General features: G+C 41.8%; 1 protein-coding gene and 2 pseudogenes across 1 annotated transcript in view; all 3 read right to left on the bottom strand.

Annotated features, from left to right (window-relative positions):
* Window positions 1-20,957, bottom strand: part of LOC105725070 (zinc finger protein 679) — a 185,074-nt gene that overhangs the window by 75,756 nt on the left and 88,361 nt on the right. The gene's annotated exons all lie outside the window — the stretch shown is intronic.
* LOC105724453 (SH3 domain-binding protein 4-like) lies at window positions 4,620-7,639 on the bottom strand (annotated as a pseudogene).
* LOC105724457 (pseudouridine-5'-phosphatase-like) lies at window positions 15,623-16,599 on the bottom strand (annotated as a pseudogene).

Below are 20,957 nucleotides of genomic sequence, written 5' to 3'. Positions count from 1 at the left end.
AGAGTTTCTTGGGGAGGGAAAATTGGAATGGTTCGCCTTTAGAAATTGAAGTCTTTAGGTATCAACTACAAAAAAGGAGAAAAATAGAAATTGAAAGATTTTAATGAAATTATATTGCATTACTATTTGCAATCAAACTTTAATCCTTGTTTTTGAAATCATTTATCAATTTGGAATGAAAAATTATAATGTAGGATATTTTATATTACACAAATTCATTTTACAATTTAAAAATAGCACTTCTTCATCTTATGCCTGTTTGAGAAGATATTAATTTTTCACATTGTTGACAGTGAAATGCTATGTTGGTTTATGAGATTACTGACCATTTGTTTTCATGTGGATAATTTTAGTGCATTGCTCACCCAGGACGTTTTCTTTTTTAAAACTTGAACATTTTGCTTGTTTTGATTTTTTTTAAATTTGATAATCACATGGAAAATAAAGCTGTTCATGTCTTTAAATTAGGATTGCACACCAAGGGAAGAACATGTTTGAGATTTTAAGATGTCACTTATGAGGGGAGAAGTGTTTTATAAGAGTGAAACTGTTATACCTTTTATTTCTTTGCAAGAATGTCTTTGTAATGTGTTTCATGAATAGAATATCCAATGCAGATAAGCTGACTTGAATCATTTTGAGCAATTTTGCCCTGTGTTATATGTGTTTCACGCACATATTTGCAGTTGGATTTTCTCCAACAGAAAGTGGTTTCACTACTGGCACATTAACAAGCACCAATAGGTTTTTATTCCAACTGCGAGCACTCTGGTTGAGTAACATCACCTCAATTTTTTATTATCCTTAAAGATACTGCATTTTCATATTCTTTATTTATAAAGGATCAATGCTGCTGTAAATACAGGTATTTTTAATTTTAAAATTTCATTCCACCATCATCAGATGCAGTTCCCTATTTTGTTTAATGAAGGGATATATAAGCTTTCTAATGGTGTCTTCAGAAATTTATAAAATGTAAAGACTGATTTGATTGGTCTTTAAGATGTGTTTAACTGTGAGGCTATTTAACGAATAGTGTGGATGTGATTTGTCATCCAGTATTAAGTTCTTAGTCACTGATTTTTGTGTTAAAAAAAAAACAGGAAAGAGGGAAACTGCAGCTTTCATTACAGATTCCTTGATTTGTAAACTCTCCAAATGATAAGTTCTAGTAAACTCTGATTTTGCGACTGGATAGTAGATCTTGAGCATTTATCTCGGGCTTTAATTTGTTAAAGCTGTGCACATATGTAAAAAACAAAATAGGTTATTTTAGGGGAGATGTAGGTGTAGAATTATTGCTTATGTCATTTCTTAAGGAGTTATGCTCTTAATGCTTAAAAGAAGGCTAGCAGTGTTTGCACAAAAAGTTGGTGATTCCCTCCCCCAAATAGTAATAAAATTACTTCTGTTGAGTAAACTTTTTATGTCATCATAAAAGCTGAAAAAAATCCCTTTGTTTCTATTTAAAAAAATGGTTTTCTATATGTACCCTTGATAAGATTTTGAAAAAATCATGTAAGATGATAAAGCATTTGAATGGTACAGTAGATGCAAAAAAAAATTCAGTTTAAAAGAACATTGTTTTTACATTAAATGTTTATGTGAAATCAAACGATTTTGTACATAAAGTTCAATAATTTAAAATCTGTAAAAAAAAAAAAAAAAAAAAAAAAGAAAGAAACGAAATTGGTACCTAAATAAGGCATCCCCCTTCCAGGAGTCCCACATATTCTCTGGGGAAGGCAGCTGTTGAACAAGTTGTGGGATCTGAGCTCTTGGTCCTTCCAACCCCCACCAACCATGCCCACTTGACTCCAGCCCACCAGAGGGACCCAAGTCTCTGGTTGCCCCACCTGGTTCTTTCAATTCCCCTGGACTGGGTGGGAGCTGGGGTAAGGGTCCTGGGAGGAGTACTGGGGGTCTGACCTGCCAGCAAATGAGATATGGGTTAAAAAGTATCCATATGTACTATTATTAATATAAAATAGTTTGGGATATATAAGTGGAAAACAAGGTTTATAAAACTATGTATTGCATTCTCCCATCTATTTTATATTTTATATGTGTTTAGAAAATAATATTGAGGCTATTTATATATCATTGTGGGATTATTTTTGAATTTTACATCATTTTTGTTATTTTAAAAATAAATACATTAAACCAATTAGACTTGAGGAAAAGTTGTGGTAGTATTGATATACAATCCCCAAAGCTAGAAGTATATATACATATATAGACATGTACACACACACACACACGTTAGGCCATTTTTTCATTGCCGTGAAGGAATACTTGAAACAGAATAATTTATAAAGAAAAAAGGTTTTATTTTAGCTCATGGTTCTGCAGGCTGTACAGAAAGCATAGTGCTGGCATCTGCTTCTGGTGAAGCCTCAGGAGGTTTACAATCGTGGCAAAAGGCAAAGGGGGAGCAAATGAGAGAGGGGTGGGAGATGCCACACTCTTTTAAACAACCAGGTCTCAGGTGAACTCACAGAATGAGAACTCACTCATTACCACAAGGATGGCACCAAATCTGTGCCTATAACCCAAACACCTCCCACCAGGCCTCACTTCCAACACAGGGGATTACATTTCAGTAAGAAAACTGAAGGGGACAGACATCCAAACTCTATCATCCATCTATCTATTATCTATCTATCTATCTATCTATCTATCTATCTATCTATCTATCTATCTATCTATCTATCATCTGTCTATCCATCTTATCTACTAGGAGAGGTGGGTTGGGGGCAAACTTTTCTTATTTTTTAATACTTACATTAGGTTTTATTTTTGTTTTATTGAAAGTTTGGTTGGGTACAGAAAATACACACACATTTAACAGGTTAAAATATCCAAATAAAATTTACTGCAACTTTTGTAGAATTTTATTTGTGCTACAAGACACGTTGCATAGGAAACTCTTTCAAGCCCACGAGGAAAAATATCTATGGTTTAAGGTGCAACTGGTTTTGTTTCCTCTTTGGGGAAAAGGTGATGGATGATCTCTGGGAGAAATTATGGGGTTGAGTTGAGAAGCACAGTGGAAGGTTGTATTGTGGGATGACTGGGGAATTGTGTGTCCTGGTTCTTGCAGCATACAATAGCTAGTGTTGGTTCTTTTTTTCAGTCAGTTGGTCTTCAGTATCTGAATAAGTAGCTATACAACATTTCAGGCCAATAAGGGAGTATACATTGATTATACTAAGGAAGTAGCGTGTTTCAAGAAAGCAGTTTTAGAGAATGAGATTTGGGATCCCAAATGGCCCCTGACAATAGCAGACACACCGGGTATGTCCTGACATGTTGCTGGGGCTCACCGCACTCTACTGATTTGCCAGGAATCAGTCCTGCCTGCTGCTCCCTTCTAAGATGTGACATCTACCATGTGTTATGAAATTCACACAGCATGTCTGCACCCCAGTTATCAATGCCACACTTTGCCAAGTTCCTGATTTTATGTGAGACACATGTTCGTTTCTACAAAACGGTCATCTTGCTCAGATGATCTTTAGATTGTACAAAAGACAGTTTCATCTAAACGATTACTTCTTTCCGAGGGGACACAGGTACACCGGGAGGGAAGAGGGGTTAAGCCTTAGATGAAATGAAATGCAGAGTTTGGCAAATGGTAGCTGGCACCTCCGCACATCAGCATAAGGCGTTGCCTGTGAGGCCAACCAAAGCATCTGCAACAAACACGAGAGTCGGTGGCCACCAAGGCTCTGGTTCCATCGTTAAGTTTTCTTCCTGTCCACAGAAGAGGTGGCAAACTCGATGGGAAGCACTGCTTTGACTCCAGGAAGAAACAGGACAATAGCCTGGTAGCAGCAGGGACCACCTCTCTCAAATGGCACTGCTCTTGTGAAGGACTAATTGCACACCCGCAGGGGCACTAAAGACTGTCAACTCCTGGCTGCTTTCTAATCTACCGGCAGAAACAGCTCACGGCACCTAAATGTTAATATATTAGGAGGACTTCCCTCTGCCCACTAAAGCTCACCAAAGAGTCACACGTTCTGTGGATGGCCATTTACTATGCATGAGGCAAAGCACTGAGGATAGTCAAATCCGAGGAGGGAGCAGGACCTCGGGCCTTCTCAGAAAGAATGGGTGTGACCTGTACCAGTTTACTGAAAAGCCACTTTTCCCCACGCGATTCACCTTCTTACGTGTAGGGAGTGAAAGAGGTCCAACAACCAAACAAGTGTCTTTCCGGTCTGAGTGTTGAAATGCAAAGTGTGGCCGGGAATCAGAAATGCCCCCAGTGACCTTTAAATACCTATGTACATCCCTAACATAATTTAAAAAGGCCTGTAACAACATAAAAACCTCAATAGCCTGTGCCCCTATTTTCTTTTAAACCTTTATGGTCCATAAAAAAATTAGATACCACCTTTCTCATCAATCCCTTCCCCCCATTCTTTAAAAAAATGATTTCCAATTTAAATTTACACTTAACAAATAGAAAGCTATGCGACTGGCAATGACCTGCGGTAGCAAGTCCCTTCAGACCTCTCCCTTGATGAAGAAGGGCGGCACATTATGGGTGTAGGTCCAGCTGGCAGACCCTAAATCTGTTAAGGCAGCCGCCCCTTCCTCCCTCTTCAGCTCTGCGGTCACGGCAGGGCACCCAGGGCGGACGAGGGCTTGCACTCCAGAGCAGCAGGAGGGGAGGGGACCCATTCAAATCACAAAGTCATCCTGGTCCGCGGGGCTGAAGGCGGCTGCTCTCAGAATGTCCAGGGAGTTCACCAAGATCAGAGTCCCAGCGAGGTGCTTCCAGAGCTTGGTGAAGGGGTTTTTCATCTTGTCCAGGCCCAAGTGCAGCTCCTGGATGACATCCTGGTAGCTGTCCCTAATCTGATGGCTCCAGGTGAGTAGAAGTCATATGCAGGCTTCCACATGGCCTCGCTGTCCACAAACCCATTCCTGTCCCGATGGGGAGACTCGTAGGTGTCCATCTGCTGCTTGGAGACCTCGGCCAGCTTCTTAGCCAGCTCCCGCCAGCGGTGGGCCACCTCCACAGCCATGGTCAGGAGCACAAAGTCCTGGATGAGTCTGACCACCAGGCCCTGCAGTCCATCTTCAGTAAGGCCATCACGAGCTCCTTCTGGAAGGACTTCCGTTCTTTGCTCTCCATGTTGTTGCAGTCCTCCTTCAGCTTTTCCAGGACGCACGCCACCTGCTCGGGCTCACTATCCAGGTCTGCCCAGCAGAGAAAGGTCAGCGGCAGGTTCACGTAGCCCAGGGCATCGGCAAAGGAGCACCAGCTGCTGATGTTCTCCATGAGCAGGGTCCTCATGGAGGCGTAGATGTAGGTGAGGTGTTCCTCACCTACATCTTGCAGGGCCGCAGGATCTGCGCCAGCAGCACTGAGGTGCTGAGCTTGGGCCCTGAGCACAGGCTGGGCTGCGCCCCGAGCACAGGCTGGGCTGCATCCTGCCCACCACCAGCACATTATTGGCCTGCACGAGGCCCACCCTGCCCTGGTAGTAGCCGATGTACCACTTCTTGGTCCACCGCTGCCCCCCGGGGGCCTGACCCGCTCCTCGCTGAGCAGGGAGATGCCGTCACCCTTCTTGTACTCCAGCAGGTAGTGGTTCTTGTTCTGCCACACCACGGTCTTGAGCAACTTGCTGAACTTGAGGCTGGACACCTGGCAGTCCTGGAATGTCGGGTACTTGGTGGTGGTGGCAAACGGGGACAGGATGATCTTCCCGACTTCGTTCTTTTTGAGAAAACTCCTTTACCCGGAAGGCTTGATGGCACTTTTGGAGGGTGGCTGAGGAGTCTGGATGCAAAACTGGGTGAGGATGGCCTCCTGGTTGTCCTTCACCTGGACCCGCAGCGTGAAGTCAGAGAGCTCGTTGGCATTCTGGGAGGCAATGGGGAAGATCAGGCGGCTCACCTTGCCCAGCTTCAGCTGGAAGCCTCGCACCACTTTGGCCTGCTCACTGGCTCTGACCTTGTAATTCATCATGTTGGAAAACATACAGACCTTGAGATCCTGGGGCTGGGGAAAAATGAACTGGTGCTTACCCCACAGCTGCAAGGCCACCGGGGCAGGGTTGGGTGCCTGGTGGGTGACCTCGCTGACCAGGAGTGTCTTTGGGGCACAGTTGTGCCCCAAAATGGTCACTACTGTCTTGAAGGATGGATGGATGTGTGTGACTTTTTTATGGATGAAGTCCCACATGGTAGAAGGGTAGAGGATGCTCGGGCCATGGGCAATGATAGCCACGTACATACAGGGCTCCAGGTTGTGCAGCTGTGCCTGGACTGTGTCCCCACAGCTGTAGCTCAGCGGGACCAAGACATATGGCCCTTCCTTTGAGTCGCTCCTCAGGCACTTGAGGCCCACTGTGCTTTTGCTAAAAAGGTCACTTTTTATCTCGGCTGACACTTTCATCTCCAAGATGATGGAGGTTTTCGATTCCAGGTTGCTTAGCTTGACCTCCAACATGGGGCTGATGCTGCAAGACCTGTCACTGTTGAGCTCTAGAGGGGGGTCCAGCAGGGCTTTCAGGGAGATCTGCTGCATCTCTCCAGGGGTGATGTGGCCCTCGGGGACGTGGATGCTGATGCCAGTGTCGGGGAGCTGCACGGTCCCCCCGGAGCTGTCCAACTTGCACACAATGTTTGTCTCCACAGCTTGGGTCTGGCCCCAACCAGGGCTTTGGCCGAGCAAGTCCAGGTCATGGCAAGAGCGGGCCAGCTTCCGATGCCCTTTAAGGGGAGTGTGGGAGACTATAGTTGGTCTTCAGTATCTGAATAAGTAGCTATTCAAAACCTCCCAGCTCTGAAATTGCTCGGGGGCAGGTGATTTCAAGCCGGTGAAGAAACTCGACGATGTAGGTGCATCAGACTTGGCTTGGAGGACGGAGAGTTCTGAGAGACTGTAGGAGCACTTGCTTCTGAAGCAGGGGTTGTTCCGCTTGACCGGCGGCTCTGTGTGGAGTCTGTTTGTGACTGAAAGCTCATCGAAGATGTTGCCAGTGCTGTTCATAGTGGCTGAGCTGGATTCAGTGAAGGAGGATGTGCCCGTGTCAAAAAGGAGCAAATTCACTGTACTTTTGGGATTCAGCTCAACCAAGCTGGGCATGACGGGTGCATTCCCATTCAGAAACGGGTTGGTTTGGGCCCCATTCCAGAAAGGGTTATTACTGTACTTTCTGGCTGGTACTTTTTTGTTATCTGTCCATCCCCCTAGCAGATCCAGCTCCTTGGCTACTTCATCTGGGCTGTCTGGAAGATTGTCAATCATACCACTGTCACTCAGTGTGGAGTTCCGGTAGTTCAAGGGCTGCACGTAGGAGGGGATGTAGCCTATTTCTGTGGTGTTGTGCGAGTACCATCACTCACTGCCAGATGTGTCCAAGACAAAGAGATGGTCTCCTTTGGAGAACGTGAGCGTGGTGAAGTTGGTGGGGCAATAGTCCTTGATTGCAATCACCTCCTTTGCGTTTCCGAAAGGTGTGGGGTTGTCTACTAGCAAGGCACTGGGAGAAGGCACTTTGACATCATTAAAGCTCGTCTCTCAAAAGTCCTTGCTCAGCTCAATCAGTGTCCCCTCGGACTTGCAGCGAGGGAGGCCACGGGAGTTGGCAGCTCAGATCCTCTGAGCCGCCATCTTGACACTCGCTTCCGGGGTAGAGCTGCTAAGGCCTCATCTTTCTTCCTCCAGTTATCCCAGCAGACGCTGCCGCTTCTGTGTCAAGCAAAAACGCTGCACGGCGGCGTCCACTTGGCAATATGCTTTTTCCTGGCACAGCCTCAGCCTCCCGATGTCAGAGAAGTCCCAGGACACGACAGCCTTTCGTCCAGGAGAGAAGGAAGATGCTGGCTCGCATGGCCTCCCGGCGGGCGCCTGCGGCTCCGCTCGTCGGCCGGCGGCTCGGCCCAGCCGGGGACGCGCGCGGCTCTGCGGGACTCACGGCGGCGGTGGCGGAAAGGGGCCTGGACCTCCGAGAGTGCCGGGTGCGCAGGGCCCCCGCCTCGGTGGGCGGAGCGGCAAACTTATTTTCATTTGAGAAAGCACAGACACTGAAGTGACAAAGGAAACAGAACCATACTATATAGAAGAGTTTAAGAGAATTATAAGATTTTTGGTAAAAAAGTAGAAAACCTTTTATTCTTAAATTTGAAAACCTAGGGCCGGGCACCGTGGCTCACGCCTGTAATCCCAGCACTTTGGGAGGCCAAGGCGGGTGGATCACGAGGTCAAGAGATAGAGACCATCCTGGTCAACATGGTGAAACCCCGTCTCTACTAAAAATACAAAAAATTAGCTGGGCATGGTGGTGCGTGCCTGTAATCCCAGCTACTCGGGAGGCTGAGGCAGGAGAATTGCTTGAACCCAGGAGGCGGAGGTTGCGGTGAGCCGAGATCACGCCATTGCACTCCAGCCTGGTTAACAAGAGCTAAACTCCGTCTCAAAACAAAAAACAAAAAACAAAAAAAATTTGAAAATCTAGGAAATGATAATTTTCTATTCAAATACAGAAACCTAAGCCAAACGAAGCTGCAAAACAGGTAATTTATTGTCTTATATAACCGGGAAGTCCATGGCCCTAGTAGCCTCAGGCATGGCTAATCCAGCAGTTCAAACCACATTCTCAGGACTGAAAGTCTTCTTGTTTACTTCTGCCTGGCTATGCTGTCAGACATGCACTGTTTAAATGACAGCAGTTTAACACAGGCAACTCCAGGTCTACAACGCTTTATAGCCAAAGGTTCTATATTAATTCCCCTGTTCCAGTTATCTATGTTGTGTAATAAAGCTTCTCAAATTTAATGGTTTAAAAATATATGTTTTACTTACAATTCTACAATGTGGATGGGGCTCAGTGGCGACAGTGTAGTTTCCCTCCTTTTAGCATGAACAAGGGAAGGGCAGCTGAAGCCTGGGAGAGGGGATCACCTAGCTCATTTGCATACCTGGAGCAGGGGAACCCTCAACAGCAGAGCCCCTCTGGTTTCTCTGTATGGGCGCTCTATGCGGTGTCTCCAGTATGGTGGCTTGGGACTAAGGCTTCTTACATGTCATCTGAAGGCTTCCGAAGTGATTTTCCAGAGAAAGTGAGGTAGGAAAGCCGTATCAATGCTTATTTCCTTGCCTGAGAAGACATATACCATCATTTTTAGCACACTCTATTAATTCAGACTATCACAGGGGCCTTTCAGGTTTAAGAGGAGGGGAAACAGGCCCATAGCCTTTTTTTTTTTTTTTTTGAGATATGGTTCTCACTCTGTTGTCTAGGCTGGAGTGCAGTGGCATGATCATGGCTCATTGCATCCTTGACTTCCCAGGCTCAAGTGATTTTCCTACCCCAGCTACTTGAGTAGCTGGGACCACAAGAGCTCACTTTCAGGCCTGGCTAATTTATTTCTATTTTTTGTAGAGACGGGATCTTCTTATGTTTTGCAGGCTGGTCTTTAACTTCTGGGCTCAAGTGATCCTCCCACCTCAGCCTCTCAAAGTGTTGACATTACAGTCATGAACTGTCACACCCCACCCAAGCCCATCTCTTAATAAGAGTGGCAAGATTCTGGAAAAGCATGTGGGACTTGAAATACTGCTGCAGCCATTTTTGGGAACTATAGTCTCCCACACTCCCCTTAAAGGGCTATGGATTATCCAGTTTGAGTCACATGTCTACCCTGTGATGTGCAGTGAGGGTTTAAGACCCTCATAAAGTCACATGGAGTTTGGGATGGTCAGTTCTTTAGAGTAAGTGATGCTGTGCAGGCGAAAAAATGAAAATGAAAAAGAAGCATGTTCATTACAGTGGAAGATAAACTTAATTTATTTGTATCTGAAACTGGGTAATTCATAACAAACATAAATTTATTTTCTCAACATTTTAGAGTTGGAAAAGTCCAAGATCAAGGTACTAGCATTTCTTCTACAATTTGTTTTTTAATGGTTTTTGCTAATTTCTATGGAATTACCTTTCATTATTTGTAGAAGATTCTTATATATTATAAACATTAATGCTTTGTGTTAAATACTGCAAACACTTTCTATGAGTTGTCTTTTTATAATGACAAATACAAAATCACAAAGAACTATTAAAACACATCCAAAAAATTATTAAATGTATAGTTTAGTGTATTACTATAAAGCAAACTTCCTTGTAACCACCACCCAGGTCAAGAACCAGAGCTTTCCCAGCCACCTAGAAGCCCCACCATGTTCCATCTCAGTCACAGTTCCCTCCTCCCCACGTTCCTTTCTCTTCAAAGTAACTACTATCTTGACTTTTATAGTTATCATTTCCTCACATCTTTTTTTTTTTTGGTTTTACCTGTTAAGTGTGCATCTATAGACATTATAGAATTGTCGATTATTTACATGTGATGTCTTTCATATCTCATTTAGCCTACTTTCTCCCTCTCATTCATTTTCCTTATAACTTATGTGTTGGAGAACCCAGACTGTTTGATTAGTAGAGTTATGGATTTCGTTGATTGCCTATTTGTAGTGTGGTTCAACATGTTCTCCTGTCCTCTGTGTTGTCCACAGCTAAAGCAGCTGGATCATGAGACTTGATCAAACTCATATTTGATCCCTTTGGCAAGATTTTGGTGATGTTGTCATCATGTATTAGAAGCAATTGGCCTACTGTGTCCCCAGGTTCCATGTGTGTGGATTCATGCAACTGAGGATAAAACATTAAAAAATAACACAACAATAAAAAAAATACAAATAAAAAGCAATAGTATAACAACTGTTTACGTTGTATTAGGTATTATAAATAATCTAGAAATAATTTTAATTGCAGAAAGCTGTATGTAGGTTATAGGCAAATACCATACCATTTTATATAAGAGACTTGAGCAGTTCTTTTTTTAAAATTTTGATTTAATTTAAAGCTCCAGGATACATATGCAGGACATGCAGGTTTATTACACAGGTAAACGTGTGCTATAGTGATTTGCTACACCTATCAACTTATCCTCTAGGTATTAAGTCCAGCATCCATTAGCTATTCTTCCTGATGCTCTCCCTCACTCTGCTCACTCAACAGGCCTCTAGTGTGTGCTCATTGTTCAGTGCTGACTTATAAATGAGAACATGTGGTGTTTGGTTTTCTGTTCCTGCATTAGTTTGCTGAGGATAATGGCTTTGAGTGCCATCCATGAACCTGCAAAGGACATGGTCTCATTCCTATTTATGGCCGCATAGTAGTCCACGGTGTATATGTACCTTCTAGGGAAGGTTCAGCTTTTTTTTTGCTAGGCAGATGGTTTCAAATTGTGTTTGAAAATATGTGTTAATTATGCAATTTGAGCTTTTTCAATAGCTCTTTAAGGGTATCTGTAAGAATTAACAGTGTAGGCATAATTGTTTGAAAAGTCTCTATGATTTTTCATTGCCATTTTAGATTTAGTGAAGCTGCAAAATGAAAAACACATCACTACTGAATTAGAAGTCAAAGGAAAGAAAGTGTTGATGAAAATAAAAAAGATAGTAAGGCTGATCAAGAAGTCACCTCAAGTAAGATATATCTTTGTTGGAAAGAAATGTCATGACACACTGAAAAGTCTTATTATTTTATTTCACTAAATATGATACACTGAGGTTTTATATTATTTTATTTTGTGGAAGTTTAATTTAGCAAAGTAATTATTCTTTTACTTGGGGTATGATTCAGTCATGTCTTTGAGATGTAAAGAGAACTTACTAGTAATTTTATTTTCTCTCTCTTTAAATTCTAAAAGTAGAAAATATTAATTTATAAACTCAATATTAACTATTTGAGTTCACAAATATTAGAGTGGAAGGGTAATTACACCTCATTTAACAGATAAGATGACTAAGAGCCAGTAAGTACCTGGTCTAAGATTGATCATGACAGAGCTGGGACCATATATAGATCAGAGATCAGCAGAAGAAGTGCCAATGGTTACATTAATCATGCTTTTTTATTTTCTCTATTTCTGATGCCTATATATCACAGGGCCTTGCTAACAGTGGAGGGCAGCCTCTTCCAGGGTTAATTAGCTCCTAGAGATAGCAAATGACTCTTCCAGGAGCATACCTTTTATGTGCAAACCAACCAAATGATAGCCTGCACCCCAACCTCCTTTATTAGACTCACACAGGGCCCTATCACTCTGGGCACTATCCCCTGCCCTAATTACCCCAGAACCAGGTGTCAGACACTAGACATAGCCAAGATACACCAGAGTCCCCCCAAGAAGAACATTATCTGAAGTTTCTACAACTTTCATACACATTATCTTGTATTCAATAAAACATTACTACTCAAGCCAAGAGACAGGACTATAGACAAAATACAGAGAAAAAAGTTAAAGAAAGAAAATTATAGGTGATAGAGATATTGGAGTTATTAAAACAAAGACTTGAAAATAGATAAACGTGTTCAAGAAAATACAGGAACAGATGAAGAAAATTAATGAAATAATTTTTAAAATTTCACCATAGAACTATAATCAAATAAATCTAATTGCAGTTCTAAAACTAAACAATGCAATAGCTGAAATAGAGATTTTAGTAAGTGGATTTATAGCAGAATAAACTCAGAATAAATAAATTAGAAGTCAGGTTAATAGAAAATATTCATTTAGAAGCAGAGGAAGAAGAAATGATTTTAAAAATCAAAACTGGCCAGGCACAGTGGCTTACACCAAGTCAGGTGGATCATGAGGTCAGGAGTTCGAGACCACCCTTGCCAATATGGTGAAATCCCATGTCTACTAAAAATACAAAAATTAGCTGGGCATGGTGGTGCATGCCTGTAGTCCCAGCTACTCGGGAGGCTGAGGCAGAAGCATTGCTTGAACCCAGGAGGTGGAGGTTACAGTGAGCCAAGATTGCGTCACTGCACTCACTCACTGACAGAGTGAGATTCCATCTCAAAAAACAAACAAACAAAAACGAATGTAGGTTGAACACAGTGTAAAAGTGTGAAATTTCATATGTAAAACATGAAATTCTAGAGGGAAAAAATAGAGAATAGCAATTTGAAGAGGTAATGGCCCATAGTTTCCTCAAACTGATGAAAGATATTGACCCACAGAGTTAAGAGTCTGTGAGCCCCAAGTAGTGTAAGTGCAAAGAAAACCACTCTAAAAGACATAACAGCAAAAATGCTGAAAAACATAGACAAAGAGAAAACTATAGAAGGAGAAAAAAAGACAAATTAACTAAAGGAACTAAAGTTGAACTGACTTCTGAACAGAAGTAGTGGAAGCCAGAAGATAACAGAATGATGTTTTTAAAGTGCTAAAAGAAAATAACTCCCAACCTCTAAGCCTATACCCAGTGAAAATATCCTTCAAAAATAAAGACAAAGTCAAGATATTTTGAGACAAAATACAGAATTCATCACTTTCATATCTGCTCAAAAACAAATATTAGAGTTTCTCAGGAAGAAAAAGAAGATTCCAAATAGAAACAGAGAAATAATAATAGGAATGAGGAACAGCTGAAAGGGTAATATGTTATTGAAGTATATCCAATTATCTAAAAATTACTATAGATGCAGTAGAAAAGGCTCATTTATCTCTAAGAATTTGAGTATTATTTTAATAGCTTATTAACCAAGCAGGAAATACAGGGAATCTGACTTTGGGTTCTTACTACTATCAAAATGAGTTTAACCTTTTTTTTTCTTAAAAAACCTATTTTTAGAAATATTTCTCTCCAACTGAGGCTATTGTGTATAAACAAAAATATTATTTCAAATTGAAGTTTTTGAATGTAGAAGAAACTCAGTGAGGATTTTTTACTCTTTTGACCTTTCTCCAAATATATAAACCTGAAGTTTTCCACAACTTTAAAGACCCATTTCCCTAAAGAATGTTTCATTAAAATCTAGTTAATTCATTTTCTACAATTTTAAAGACCCATTTCTTGAATGAATGTTTCTAGTTAATTCTTGTGTAAGCCAATGGATTCCCCATCCAGTTACTTAAGACTGTATGTGCACTGCTTGAGCCCTGAAGGTTAGGCCATAAGCCAAGGCCATAGTGCCCAAATGACAAGCAGGTGTCCCTGAAAACTCAAACATCCCAGAGCGTATCTGAGAGTATATCAAGACAAACCAGTCTCATTGCCTGCAGTTGGCAAAGCATGAGAAAACTGGCTTAAAAGCAGCTTAGAGACAGGTGGCAGTATGGTTTTCTGGAGTTATCCTCCTGCTGCCCAGGAGTGTCTGGTATGTAAGTCAAAAACAAATGTTAGTCTCATTATACTTGGCCTGATTATTTGCATAAAGTGTAGTAAGAATAGTGATTATCCACATGGACTCGTTTTAAGTTGGCTTTGGTAGAACTTTTATAAGGAATTCTAAAATCAACTTTTAAAAAACCTTGGAGCCAGAAGCCAAGCCAAAAATTTCCCATTAGACTGTCCCTTTTTTTTTTTTTAACGTGTCAAAAGATTTTATTAAACTAATTAAATTTGTTAGGGAAACAGTAAGACATTACAACTAGTTTAAGAGGAGCATTCAAAGCATAGACATGTATACAGGCCATCAGGAATGAGGAAATAAATTTGCTAAATGATGCAACATCAATCAATAGCTGGGGCCTGTCATCCACACACAATCACTCCACCAAATGCACACATGCATCCCTATGGTTTGTCCACAACTTCCAGAGTTGAAGAGTAGCTCAAGAACATCCAAGGGCAGAGGCCACTGGGAAGGGCTCAGCTACAATGGAGTAGAGCTCCTTCACTCCTGATTTTCATGGCTACCACCATTTTTCTCTGGCAAATCACAGACATGTTTTAAGATGAGTAAATCTATACAAGTGATTAATCACAGAAATTCAATATCTCATTAATTATTCCAAAAGTGTTCCTGGGCACTCTGATTCACCAAGCACACATTCTGAAATCAAATTCTAATTTCTGTCCAAAAAGTGTAGGCCATCAGTGTTCTTAAAGGAGGCAAATGGTTGTTCTGAGGTAGAAAACATTTTCCAATGTAGATAAGGATGTAGATATGAGGCAAATGTTACAGTTGTGTTCATACTAACAATAAACTATGGATGATGTGGCTTAGAGTCAGTCAGTGAGGAAAGATCCAGAGACATTCTGAGGTCACAAAAAGAATTTGAATGTTAGCTAACAAGGAGGAGGACTTCTTAGTGCTCATCAAAAACAGGGCCTTCCCACTCAGACTGGAAACCAGGCAGAACTACCATCTTGCTTTATCAGTTATCATTGTGTGTTGACATTAACACTGAGGAGAGTGATGCAGATGATATAAATATATGTACATATATATGCATAAAGTATATACTTATATGCATACACAGTTTACATTTTCCAGCCAGTGTTCAAAGAAACTAGAATAAAAGAGAAATGTTCCATTTTGTCTTAGAAAAGTATATATTTTACATATACATGCATGTATATCTACATATATAAACATGTAATGCCTACATGAATATTAACATACTGACATACATGTGTACACATGGAGGTATTTATGTGTATGTATATATGTACATTCACTTCATCATGTACTCCATCAGTTTGATGTTTGAGATGGTAATTCAAGTTTCATCTTTGTTCTGGGCTTTGTTTCCATCTCTACTGTGTTTCTCTCAACTGTCAAGTCACGTTTTATCAACATGTTAGAGTGGGGCAAGCCAACAGAAGATGGAAATGCCAATCTCAGGAGGTTAAAATTACTGTGCAGGTTGGGATTTGAGAGTTGCTGATTTCCTTTCCCTTTCCCCCAGCAGTGTGGACCATTAGAGTGAGCTGGGGGGAGGCCCAGCGAGGCCCTCCCTCTTACTCATAGGGAGGCAAACCAAACAGCTCAGGCTGGAAGTCCTACAGGGAATTCAGCACCAGGGTGGCCTTTGTCATCAGGTCTCGGCTCAAGTTTCCATCTGGAACCATGACCACCTGCATCCCAGCTGCCAGGGCCACCTCCACCCTACCCCATGGGGAGCATCTTCAAAGACAAGACACTTCTCCATAGGAGAAGGGGGAGAGGACATCTTGGCACAAGCTAGGAAGATGTCGGGATCTGGCTTGCCATGCTGCACTTCGGGGTCCTCTCTGAGCATGAAATAAGAAAACAAACTGTAAGAACTCCTTGTGTCCACCCGTATTCATCTCAAACAATGCAGAACTCCAAGCTGGTGGCCAGGGCAAAGGGAATGCCGTGATTCCACAGATGGATGATGAGTTTCTCAGCCCCTGGTATGAGCGCAGGCATGGGGAACACTTCCTTCAACATCATTTGGTTTTCTTCCACCAGCTCCTCTTTGGACATTGAAAGCTGCAAGACGTCTATTATACTCTGTGCTGTCTCTAAAGCCTTCTTACCCATAACCAGGGACTTTACATCCCGGTTGTATTTCTTGTCATAGCGATCACGTATTTCTTGAAATACCATTGAATACAGCCGTTCAGTATCCAGAAGTCCATCCATGTCAAAGATGAGGTGGGTGACAGGCTGTGGCGGGGGTGTGGCTGGAGGCACCACCACCATGCCACCTTCCGGGTCTGGGTCAGACGGTGCTCTTAATACCTGTACCAACTCTTCTCAAGTTCCCAAAATATCTTGATATTTTTGAGCCTATTAGAAAGTGTCATTCTTTACTCACTACAGGTGAGAAACCTTGTAAAGGAACATTTTAGTCAAGGTACTATGCCAGTCTTTCCAATGGGCTTTTTGTTGGCTCTAAAGTTGACCTCCATTCCTCAGTCTGGTCATATCTGCAAATATGCTGGTCCAATCAAAGCCATGGTAAAATAACCAGTGTCTCTGATTGTGCCTTGTTACAAAACAAAACAGATCCTTACTGAAATTATGGAAATAACTGTTTCCATAAAATATGAATATCCACAAATAGTTGCCAAATTTTAGAGAACTCAAGTAGAGAGAAGGGTAAATTTTGGTCATAAAATACTTTACTCAGTCTTTGTAAGGACTGAGTTTTCCTCCAACAAAGAAAAGGATGTCTGGTGACATAACTGGTGGCTATGGTTATGCTTGCTAAGACTTAGGTGCATGGGGCTTGGCTTTGCTTAACTCCCTTGTTTTGCTTTCCCAAAAAGGAAACCTCCAGGTGATGAGCATCCTATTTATTCCTGCTAACTGCCAGGATTTGCAGGATAATTGCTCATAACTAGAATAGTGATCCAGATTTTTACAACACCCACCCCTTTTGTTCCTTCTTAGCTGCAGCTGGAGATTGCTGGTTGGTTCACAGGAATAAGCAGGGTTAGTCTTAAAATGCAGGCAAAACTTAAAAACAACTAATGAGTCCAGAACGTAATTACAAATGTATGACAAGTTTTGAAACATAATTTCTCTTTCTCCAGTCCTCATTTCTGTTAAAAACAAATCATGATAGAACTGAATGGTTTGCAAAATAGACTTTAGTCTTATAATTCACCAAATTATTTGCATAAAGTGCAGAAAGAATAATTATTTCTTTGATATTGGCTTTGATGGAACTGTTCCACAAGGAATCTTAGGACTTTCTGAAGACAGCCCCAGCCACGGTTTGTACCCTCAAATACCTGTGAATTGAGTAAACGCCCCTCTTCTTGAGGTCCCAAGAGCATGTGGTTCCTGGGCCTGTCAGAAAGTGACACTCTTGAGTTCATGTCTTTTGCAGGGACATGGATGAAGCTTGAAACCATCATTCTCAGCAAACTAACACAGGAACAGAAAACCAAACACCACATGCTCTGACTCATAAGTGGGAGTTGAACAATGAGAACACATGGACAAAGGGAAGGGAACATCACACACTGGGGCCTGTTGGAAAGTTGGGGGAAAGAGGAGGGAGAGCATTAGGAAAAATACCTAATGCATGTGAGGCTTAAAACCTAGATGATGGGTTGATGGGTACAGCATGAGCAAAGACTTCATGACTAAAACACCAAAAGCAATAGCAATAAAAGCCAAAATAGACAAATGGGATCTAATTAAACTAAAGAGCTTCTGCACAGCAAAAGAAACTATCATTAGAGTGAACAAGCAACCTAAAGAATGGGAGAAGTTTTGCAATATACTCATCTGACAAAGGACTAATATCCAGAATCTACAAGGAACTTAACAAATTTACAAGAAAACAAACAACCCCACCAAAAGGCAGGCAAAGGATATGAACAGACAATTATCAAAAGGAGACATTTATGTAGCCAACAAAAATATGAACGAAAGCTCATCATCACTGATCATTAGAGAAATGCAAATCAAAACCACAATGAGATATTGTCTCATGCCAGTTAGAATGGTGATCATTAAAGTCAGGAGACAGCAGATGCTGGAAAAGATGTGGAGAAAGACGAATGCTTTTACACTGTTGGTGGGAGTGTAAATTAGTTCAACCATTGTGCAAGACAGTGTGGTGATTCCTCAAGGATCTAGAAATAGAAATACCATTTGGCCCAGCAATCCCGTTACTGAGTATATACCTAAAGGATTATAAATCATTCTGTTAAAAAGACACACACACACGTTTATTACGGCACTGTTCACAATAGCAAAGACTTGGAGCCAACCCAAATGCCCATCAATGAGAGACTGGATAAAGAAAATTTATATTTTAAAATGGATGTTAAGGCAAAATAAAATTAGAAGCACTCACTACAATTCACCCCTTGATATCTCAGCATCATATTTAAAAGTAAGGCAAGGCAATCAGAGTTAAGTTGTGGAGATCTACTGACTGTAAGGGGAAAGGCTGTTGTGGTGGTGATGTTTGGAGAGGCAGGGTGGGAGACTGTGGTGTCTGGAGGGTGGCAGTAGAAAAAGACACCAAGGAGGGGATGGTTTTCTTCCCCAGAGAGGTCACCAGTTGACTAATACAGGGTTGATACCTCCTGGGGAAAGCAATAATCTTCACTAATTTTAATAATCCCTATCAGAGTTCCCTTTCATATGGAGGTATATCTTTGAGCAGAGAGCAAGAAATATACCAGGATTATGGGCTAAGGAGTCAGTGAGTTTAGGAAGAGTGAAAAAAAAAAAGTGTCAATTTTATGCCTCAGGAGAGGCAATCAGTTTATGAGGATTTTTGGTAATGGCCTAACAGTTAATAATACATGAGAAGATGGTACTGTTTGTTGACTAGGGCATGAGTGCTAAGATGACCACTGCCTGGTGTTTTGGCCAAGGGGGTTGTTCCTTGAGCCCCATCCTTTATTCAGGACACATTGGCTAAGGGATGGAAAACAGAAACATTCTATTAAGCTCCATCATGTATGAGGGTTGCAGTGCCATTCACATAGTCAAACTCCCATTATTGTTTACTCAGTTAATCCCAAGGGGCTTCCCAGGTAGTGAAGCTGTCTGGGAGGGAAGTGTCCTCCTCCAGCACCCTGACGTCTGTCAATAAACTGAGGACCGGGGACGCCACCTCCTCCTGCAGGTGACATATACCAGAGAGCCCAGGTTTGGTTTCATCCTGTCTTAGGTAGGCCTTGGTAGCTGTGTCAAGCTTGTGGGGAACTGTTTCCACGACCCAGGGCATAATGAGCAGCTGAGTGCGAGGGTCACAGGTTCAAGGTCTGTGAAATCCTCTTTCCAAGACAGCTCAGTAGGTATCCAGTTATTTGTTGTTTATAACAAATATAAAAGGTAAAGCATGAGGCCAAAAGGGGAACTATTGCTCATCAAAAGTCCTGGGGCAACTAATGGCCAAAATAAGTGTCAAGAGACTCCAGTAGGCATTACAAAATGCTGCCAATGTCCCTACAATGAAGGTTTTTTGTTTTTGTTTTTAAGGGCACATACAGAAGTGCTTGTTGTTAATTAAGCAAGATTTGTAAATGTTGCCACCAGAACCCCAAAGTACAGAGAAATATTGGTCTTTTTTTTCCTTTACACAGCATCATTTAATGAACAGTTTTTAAAAAAGAACTTAAAATAGGAACTTTACAGTCTCTTAAGAGTGATACATTTAATACATTCACAAGATTTCAAATGAAAAACATATATTATTCATGCTACTTGGACAACATCAAAAATACAGTACTCAAACTGCATGTTTTAACAAGAGGAACATGAACTATCATTTTGACACAAAGACAGGTTAAAAAAAAATAAAGCCAATGTGGAACTACTCCAGCACCAGTGGGCTTCCTTAAACCTTGCACCCTGTCCCACTCTGGAACTCACACAGCTGCCTTCCACTCCAGCACAGGAAGCTCTCTGCCTCCAGAGTTTTTCATCCCTACCCAACATTTCAACAAACATGTAAATATTTAGAGGTGTGTCACTGAATGAGAATTACTACCACATGCTAAAAAAAAAACAAAAAACAAAAAACAAAAAAAAACAACTATTTGTTGAATGTTCAAAGAAGGAGCTAAAATCAGAAGGAAAATTGAGGAGTGTCTCTTTTTTTTTTTTTTTTTGAGATGGAGTCTTACTCTGTCACCCAGGCTGGAGTGCAATGGCGCGATCTCAGCTCACTGCAACCTCCGACTCGTGGGTTCAAGCGATTCTCCTGCCTCAGCCCCCCAAGCAGCTGGGATTACAGGTGCCTGCCACCGCTCCTGGCTAATTCTTGTATTTTTAGTAGAGACGGGGTTTCACCATGTTGGCCAGGCTGGTCTCAAACTCCTGACCTCAGGTGATCTGCCTGCCTCAGCCTCCTAAAGTGCTGTAATTACAGGCGTGAGCCACCATGCCTGGCCTGATTTTTTTTTTTTTTTTTTTTTTTTGAGGCAGGGTCCCGCTCTGTCCCCCAGGCTGGAATGTAGTGACATACTCCTGGCTCACTGCAATCTCAAATTCCCGAACCCAAATGATTTTCCATCTCAGCCTGCCAAGTAGCTAGGATTACAGATGCATGCCACCATGCTCAGCTAATTTTTAAATTTTTTTTTATAGATGGGGTCTCACTATGAGCCCAGGCTCATCTTGAAGTTCTGGGCTCAAGCAATCCTCCTACTCTGGCCTCCCAAAGTACTGGGATTAAGGCATGAGCCATCA

This window comes from Aotus nancymaae, unplaced genomic scaffold (genome assembly GCF_030222135.1).
Source record: "Aotus nancymaae isolate 86718 unplaced genomic scaffold, 86718_ANA_hifiasm-v0.15.2.pri h1tg000041l, whole genome shotgun sequence".
NCBI lineage: Eukaryota > Metazoa > Chordata > Mammalia > Primates > Aotidae > Aotus > Aotus nancymaae.
Note: the sequence above shows the minus strand (reverse complement) of the source record. Positions and strands in the feature narration are given on the sequence as shown.